This window comes from Mobula birostris, unplaced genomic scaffold (genome assembly GCF_030028105.1).
Source record: "Mobula birostris isolate sMobBir1 unplaced genomic scaffold, sMobBir1.hap1 scaffold_879, whole genome shotgun sequence".
Classification (NCBI taxonomy): domain Eukaryota; kingdom Metazoa; phylum Chordata; class Chondrichthyes; order Myliobatiformes; family Myliobatidae; genus Mobula; species Mobula birostris.
Window position 1 is genome coordinate 1 of NW_027278596.1, and position 8,943 is coordinate 8,943.

An 8,943-nucleotide genomic window follows, 5' to 3' on the forward strand; every position below is an offset into this window, starting at 1 on the left:
CTTGGCAGGCCAGGCGGCATCTATGGGGAAAAAAAGTACAGTCGAGAAAAGATTCATTTTTTTTTCTCTGCTCAAAATGTCGACTGTACTTTTTTTTCATAGATGTTGCCTGGCCTGCTGAGTTCCTCAGCATTTTTTGTGTGTTTCATCAAAAACCGGTCTCTATTTAACTCATGTGACTTCTAAAACCAATTGGGCTGCACCAGTGACAATTTGGTGTGTCATTAAAGGGGGTGAATACTTGAGTTATCAGTTATTTTGTGTTTTATATTTGTAATTAATTTAGATTATTTTGTAGGTATCAGTCTTCACTTTGACACAAGAGTTTTGCTGTTGATCAGTGCCAAAAAAGCCAAATAAAATCCACTATGATTCAGCTGTTGTAAAACAATAAAACATGAAAACTTCCAAAGGAGGTGGTGAATACTTGTTGTAGGCACTGTATGCCTACAAGGGAAGGAAACTCGGGTGTGTCTCCATGCAGATTCACTACAGTTACCCCCCCTGACAGTGCAGAAGGAGATTCACTCTGTGTCTGACCCTGGGAGTGTGTGATGGGACAGTGTGGAGGGAGATTCACTCTGTGTCTGATCTCAGTGTTGTGTGATGGGACAGTGTGGAGGGAGCTTCACCTTGTGTTGGACCCTAGGGGTGGGTGGATAGTTTCAGTTGACGCACTGAGTGACCTGTGCCTAACCATGCTCTGCTCGCCCCAGATGTCTCTGACCCGCTACGCTCCATACAATGAAGGTGAGAGCCGGATCACTGTGCTGTTCCTCAGCAGTTATGACCGCAGGTATGTGATCAAGCAGATCTCAAGCGAGGATGTAGCTGACATGCACACCTTCCTGTCGGACTACCACCAGGTGAGCCCCTCTACCACAGATTTAGGAGGGAGGGGACAACAAGGAGGGAGGACCACATTGCAAGAGGGTAGTGAACATAAAAAAAACTGGAGCAGGAGTTGGCCATCTGGTCTGTCAAGTCTGCTCCACTATTCATTAAGAGCATGATTAATCCGGGCATGGAGTCTGCTCCACCTACCTGTCTTTTCATATAACCCTTAATTCCCTTGTTATGCAGAACTCTATCTAACTGTGTCTTAAATATATTTAATGATGTACCCTCTACTGCTTTCCTGGGCAGAGAACTCCACAGATTCACTACCCTCTGGGGAAAACAATTTCTTCTTATCTGTCCTAAATCTATTCCCTTGAGGTTTTGTCCCCTAGTTTTAGTCTCACCTACCAGTGGAAACAACTTTCCTGCCTCAATCTTATTAATCCCTTTCATAATTGTATATGTTTCAAAGGATCCCCCTCTCATTCTGAATTCCAGTGAGTACAGTCCCAGCTAACTCGATCTCTCCTCATTGGCTAACCCCCCCCCCCCCATCTCCAGAATGAATCTGGTGAACTTCCTCTGCATTTCCTCCAAAGCCAGTATGAGACTAGAACTGCATGAAGTATTCCAGGTGTCGCCTCCCCAGGACCTTAAGTATTTGCAGCATAACCTCTCTGCCCTTAAATTCAATCCCTCTAACAATGAAGGCCAACATTGCATTGGCCTTATTGATAAACTGTTAGATCTGCAAACCAACCTTCTGTGATTCATTCACAAACACACCCAAGTCTCTCTGCAGAGCAACAAGCTGCAATCTTTCACTATTTAAATAATCTGATCTATTTTTCATTCCAAAGTGAATATCCTTGTATTTACCGATGTTGTACTCCAGCTACAAGACCCTTGCCCACTCACTTAACCAATCTATATCTCTGCAGACTTTCCACATCCTCTGCCCAATTTGCTTTTCCAGTCAATGAGGGAGTGCTGCGTGAGGGGGCAGTGAGGAGGGAGTGCCGCACCACAAGAGAGGCCGGTGAGGAGGGGTAGTGGGGTGGTGGGGAGGGAGAAGCGGCATTAACTTTTACTCAGCTCCCCTTTCACTCCGCAGTATGTCGTGAACTGCCATGGGAACATGGTGCTGCACGATTCCTGGGCATGTACCGGATCAGCGCAGACAGTGAGGACACTATGTGCTAGTAATGAGTAATTTCTTCAGCCACAGGCTTGCCATCCACCGGAAATATGACCTGAAGGTAAATTCCTGACTGCTTGGGGAGAACAATGCTGCTGTCCAGATTCTGATCAGATTCCGATTTAATCACATGTTCATCAAAAAAGTGAAATGAATCGTTTATGTTACCAATCAAAACATCCAACAGTATGTTGGGGGAAGCCACAAGTGTCACCACACATTCTGGCATCATCATACCATGTCCACAGTGTTCAGCAGAACAACACAAGCTGCAATAACAATAAAACGAAATAACAACAGCAAAATGAGTCACTTTCCTGAGAGGGATAGGGAGACAGGAACTGCACGGTGCTCCCAGTGTGGTTCTGACCCAGGGATGGGGAGACGGGAACTGTACACGGTGCTCCCGGTGTGGGCTAAAAATCATTTATCTTTGTGTTTTTCAGGGCTCGCTAGTTTCTCGTGAAGCCAGTGATAAAGAAAAGGTAAAACAGAAATACCCAGCAGCCGATGTGCAGATCTGTGTGTCAGAACAGTTACTTGCATCCACATACCATAGCAGGGACCCTGAAGTATCTAGATGGTTGATACACATCCCTTGTAGTTCTACACAGTCACCACACACTGAAACTGTGGGAACTCCTGCAGGATATGCACCCCCCCCACCCCACCAGAAATACTTTTGAGCATTGGGAGTGATACGATGGGTAGTGCTACTACCTCACTGCCTCTCAGACACCAGCGCTGTGTGTGTGTTATACACTTAGTTGTATAAGTGAGTTTGATCCCGAACTCCAGCACTGTGTGTGTGTTATACACTTAGTGGCCACTTTGTGAGTTACAGGAGGAACCTAATAAAGTGGCCACTAAGTGTATTTCAGTATGTTCAAAGTGTTCTGTTGCTGTAGCCCATCCACTTTAAGGTTCTTCATGTTGTTTGTTCAGGGATGCTCTTCAGCACACCACTGCAGTAATGCATGATTATTTGAATTACTATTGCCTTTCTGTCAGCTTGAACCAGTCTGGTCATTCTCCTCTGACTTCTCATTAACAAGGTGGTTTTGCTCACTAGATTTTTTTTTGACTTGCACACCATTCTCTGTAAACTCTAGAGATTGTTGTGCTTGAAAATCCCAGTGGATCAGTAGTTTCTGAGACACAGGTGTCCCCTGCTTTTCAAATGTTCACTTTACGAAACCTCACTGTTACAAAAGACATACATTAGTTACCCGTTTTCGCGAACAGAAGGTGTTTTCACTATTACAAAAAAAGCAGCGCGCGATAAAAAGCAGTGCGCAAAAAAAAAAAGGCAGCGCGCCCCAAGCAGCCGCTCTCCCCCGGATTCAGAACTGCTTTCTCGCCAGCATTGCTTAAACACATGCCTGTGAGCAGCCGTTTGCAAGATGAGTTCTAAGGTATCGGAAAAGCCTGAAAGAGCTCGTAAAGGTGTTACACTTAGCGCAAAACTAGACATAATTAAGCGTTTCAATCGTGGTGAACGAAGCAAGGACAAAGTGAGTTTGCTTGTGGAAGCTGACGAAGATGATGCTGAAGAGGTTTTGGCATCCCATGACCAAGAACTGATAGATGAAGAGCTGATGCAATTGGAAGAGGAAAGGATAACAATCGAAACCAAACACAGTAGCAAACGGACCAAAGTGAAGTCGTCCAGGAACTGAACGTGAAGCAACTGCGTGAGATTTTCACTGCAATGATAAAGTACAACTTTAACTTTGAAAGGGTACGTCGGTTTAGGGCATATTTGCAGGATGGTTTGAGTCCTTACAAAGAACTGTATGATCTAAAAAACGCGCGAGGCTGGCAGTCAAATTTCAAATCTCTTACTAGCTCTTCCTTCAGTTAGTCCTGATGAAGGGTCTCGGCCCAAAACGTCGATTGTACCTCTTCCTAGAGATGCTGCCTGGGCTCACTGCGTTCACCAGCAACTTTGAAATCAATTGCATATATTGAATAGATTTTTAAAATGTGCGAAAACAGAAATACTGTATATTAAAAGAAAAGTAAGATAGTGTCCAAAGCTTCAATGTCGATTTTGGAATCGGATGGCAGAGGGGAAGAAGCTGTTCCTGAATCACTGAGTGTGTGCCTTCAGAGTTCTGTACCTCCTACCTGATGGTAACAGTGAGAAAAGGGCATGCTGTGAGTGCTGGAGGTCCTTAATAATGGATGCTGCCTTTCTGAGACAGCACTCCCTAAAGATGTCCTGGGTTCTTTGTAGGGCTAGTACCCAAGATAGAGCCGATTAGATTCACAACCTTCTGTAGCTTCTTTCGGTCCTGTGTGGTAGCCCCTCCATACCAGACAGTGAAGCAGCCTGTCAGAATGCTCTCCACGGTACAACTATAAAAGTTTTTGAGTGCTTTTGTTGACATGCCAAATCTCTTCAAACTCATAATGAAGTATAGCTGCTGTCATTGCCTTCTTTATAACTACATCAATATGTTGGGACCAGGTTAGATCCTCAGAGATCTTGACACTCAGGAAATTGAAACTGCTCACTCTCTCTACTTCTGATCCCTCTACAGTATACTGTATATGTGTGTCTGTATGTCTCTGAGTCATCTCCCAGTGTATGGTGAAGGATAGAATCTGAAGGGAGTTGGTAGGGAATGTGGGGAGACTTTGGGACTTCCTGATGGGTGCCTGTAACACTGACGCTGATCCTGGGGTCTGACGCTCTGTGCTGAACTGTCTTCTCTAGGTGAAGGAACTGCCCACATTAAAGGACGTGGACTTCTTGAACCTCAATCAGAAGGTTTACATTGACCAGCGGACAAGAAGTTGTTTATGGATAAGCTGAGGAGAGACGTGGAGGTGAGGGACAAGAAAAAAAGGTGTACATAAAACACTACAGCACAGTAAAGGCTCTTTGGCCCATGATGTTGTATTGACCTTTTAATCTACTCCAAGATCAATCTAACCCTTCCTTCCTAAATGGCCTATATTTTTTTTCTATCTTCCATGTGCCTATCTTAAGGGTCTCTGAAATGTTCTTATTGTATCTGCCTCAACCATCACATCAGGCAGGGCATTCAAAGCACCCACCACTCTGTATGTGTGTGTGTATATGTATATATAAAAAAACTTATGATATCTCCCCTATATATTCCTGCAATCACCTTAAAATCATGCCTTCTTGTATGAGCCATTTCCAGCCTGGGGAAAAAAGCTCTGGCTATCCACTCAATTTATGCCTTTAATCATCTTGTATAACTTTGTCAGGTTACCTTTTATCCTTCTCTCCAAAGATAAAGGCCCTAGTTCACTCAACCTTTCCTATAGGACATGCTCTCTAGTCCAGGTAGCGTCCTGGTAAATTCACTCTGCACCCTCTCTGCTTCAGTCCTTCTTATAATGAGGCTTTATAGAGCTGCAACATTATCTCATGTCTCTTGAACTCAATCCCCTGACTAATTAAAGCCAACACTTAGTATGCCTTCTTAACCACTCTTTCAACTTGCGCAGCAGCTTTGAGGGAGCTAGGGGATGTGGATCCTCCACACTACTAATCCTGTATTCTGCCTTCAAATTTTGCCTTCCATCACACTTTTCCAGATTGAACTCCATCTGACTCTTCTCAGCCCAGCTCTGCATCCTGTCAGTGTCTCTTTGTAAAAGGAGGACATTCCGAGCCTTTTGATCCCCATCTCTGTCAACTGCTTCCTCCCTATCCTTGTCATCTCTCTTCTCTCCCTTCCCTGCACCTGTGTGTGTGTGTCTGTCTGTCTCACCCTACCCTATCTTTTCTCACTTGTCATTGACCCCATGCCGTCCCAGTGTGCCTGCCCTGACCACTACCTGTCTCTGGCAGTTCCTGGCCCAGCTGAAGATCATGGACTACAGCCTGCTGCTGGGAATCCACGACGTGCAGAGACAGGACGAGGAGGGGCTACCGGCCATCACCATGGAATCTGAGGATAACCGCAACATTCACAGCAGCGTGTCGCCCCACCAATACAGCCACACCCCTGAGATGGTGGGCTCCTACTTCAGCAAGGTGCCTGACTTCATTGAGGAACACTCTCCTCCTGATGCCCATGCCATCAAGAGCTCTGAATGTGAGTGCGCTGTGCAGCAGTTGGGAACCACAACCCCTCGCTCGCTCCTCCATCACTTGCTTGCCCTCTCCTCCCTCAAGCACTCCTCCTGCCCTCACTTTCTGTTTCTGCAGTTTTCTTCGACCCTCTCCGCCTCCCTGCACCCCCCCCCCGTCTCTCCCACTTGCGCCTTCTGTTCATTCACCGCGGTTTCTCCACATAGTCTCTGATGACTGCCACCCTCTTCACCACGCATCCTTTTCCTACATCCCCACGCCCCCACCCCCACAGCTGCTCCCCGGAAGGAGGTGTACTTCATGGGTCTGATCGACGTCCTCACCCAGTATGACACAAAGAAGAAAGCCGCCCATGCGGCAAAGACAGTGAAGCATGGTGTGAGTATGGGCTCCCTTCCACAGGGCTGTCTCTGTGGCTTTGATGACAGTTTGATTGGGTGAGCTGGAGGTCAAGTGCAAGGGGTCGGGGAAGGTGGGTGAGTGTAAATGGGGAGGGTGAAGGGGAGGAGGGAGTGAGGGCAATGGGAAGGGTGAAGGTGTGTTTCTGTGAGTTCATCCGGGTTAAAGATGAGAGCAGAAAGAGATCAAGTAGACCAGAAAGTTTCACCCAGAGCATGGTGGGCATGTGGAATGAGATGCTACAGGAAGTGGTAGGGGCACATGAATAGGGAAAGCGTAACAGAATATATTGTGTTTAAAACCATGATGTTTTGGGATTCAAGAACCAGAGGGCCCATATTTAAGGTGAAAGAGGAGAGATTTAATTGGGACCCAAGAGGCAACTATTTCCACCCAGAGGATAGTCCGTATATAGAACAAGCTGCCAGAGGAAGTGGTCGAGGCGGATATATTATAATTTAAAAGGTGCATCGCAGGGCCGTGAACAGGAGAAGTTTAGAGGATATGGGCTGAACATGAATATGTGGGACTAACTTAGATGGGCATAGTGATTAGAGTGGATGGGAGAGTCAAAGAGCCTGCTTCTGTGACTGATCTGGGATGGGGTGATGTCTCCAGGGGCAGGTCCCCGGGGGACTCTCAGACATGCCCCCCCCCCCCTTCCGCCTTCACTGAGGCCCTCTTGCCCTCGCAGGCCGGCGCGGAGATCTCGACCGTGAACCCGGAGCAGTACGCCAAACGGTTCATGGACTTCATCACCAACATCTTCGCCTAGCAGCAGGGAGAGATCTCACCCCACGCGATGCCCATCTATCAGAGCAGAAGGGCAGCTGTCTCCCTCAGATTGGCGTTCCTACGTTTTTCCCCTTCCATCCTGCGGACCAGCATTCCCGTGGTTTTCTCCAATCCTTCAGACCTGTGTTCCTGTGTTTCCTCCCTCATTTGGACCTACATTTCCTCACTCCTCCGGACCAGGGTTCCTGCATTTCTCCCCTCTTTGTGTCTGTCTCTCGCTCTCACTCCAAAAGGGATGTTCATCCCTTTTCTTCCTCCTTCCATGCTCTTACCATCTCAATGTCACAGCTGGACACCAGTTGCTGTCTCTTTCCAGTTCACTTCCCCACTCCCTGTTTGAAGTAATCCATCCCAGCTCCACCCTTCTGTCCGGAGGGGTCCCTCACTGCCAATCTGTTGGGTGGTCTCTCCAAACCATGCAAGTGCCTCAGGTTGTCGATTCTCTCTGAATGCAACCCCAAGTTTTGGTGCTTCTTTTGAAATAAAGTTGACTGTTTTTTTATTTAATCCAAGCTTCATTTCTTTGCAAAGTCAAAGTGGAGATTATTGTCACCTGTACAAGTCGCAGTGTGCACAGGTGCAATGAAAAACTTGCAGCAGCATCACAGGCACAGAGTATCAGAATCAACATTCACAAGAAAAGCACTTTAAAATCTGCGTAATTTTACCAGAACGAGCACAATTCGAGCACAAACGAAGTCCAGTGTTGTGTAAACTGGTCACAGTGTTGCTGTACGCAGGTGGCGATTAGGGTTGTGTCAGTTGGTTCAAGAACCGAATGTTGAAGGGAAGTAGGTGGTGTGGGGCTTCAGGTTTCTGTACCTCCATCTGCAAGAAGGTGATATGGGCCTGGTGGTGAAGATCTTAGATGATGAATATTGCTGCCTTGAGGTAAACCTCTTGTAGCTACTGCTGATCGTTAGGTGGGAGGGACGTACCTGTCATGTACTGGTACTACTACTCTGCAGCTTCTTACATTCCTGTGCATTTGAATTGCCCACTCCCCAGTGTATACTGGTATTGGTACATGTCTGTCCCCTTTCTCATTCAGCAAAGAGATATGAGGGCAAACATAAAAGTCAAGGTAGGATATGGGGGAGGAAACTAGAGCATCTGGAATATCAAAGGGAAAACGTAGAATTTTATAACAACATTTGATGAAAAGTGCTTGAACTCAGCTATCATTGTGACAAATTTCAATGTTGAGGGATTACTGATGACTAGGTTGAATATATATGTTGTACTTTACATTGGCCACTTTTCAGAAATGCTTATTTTAGGGTAGTGTTATAAAATGCATGATAGCACACACAAAGCTACCACTGGTGCAATGTTATCACATATTTTCTAACTCTGGAGATGTATACCTTGCCAAAAATCACTATGAGCATTATTCCCCTCAGATGGTACTGACCAAACCTACTGGCTCACGGACTACTAGGGGTGTATACCTTGCCAAAAATCACTTTAAGAATTATTCCCCCCAGATGGTACCAGTGGCCCAAATTTGGGGTCCTGGCTCACGGACTATTGGTAACATATCAAATTCCCTCAGGCTCTGGGGAAATTAGATATGGAGAGTAGTGGGCGCATGGAACAGGCTAATGGTGGGTGTGGTGGAAGCAGATACAATAGA

At 46.3% G+C, this 8,943-nt stretch overlaps 1 pseudogene; it reads left to right on the forward strand.

Annotated features, from left to right (window-relative positions):
* The first annotated feature begins 698 nt into the window (after positions 1–698).
* LOC140193796 (phosphatidylinositol 5-phosphate 4-kinase type-2 gamma-like) lies at positions 699–7,315 on the forward strand (annotated as a pseudogene).
* The last annotated feature ends 1,628 nt before the right edge of the window (positions 7,316–8,943 follow it).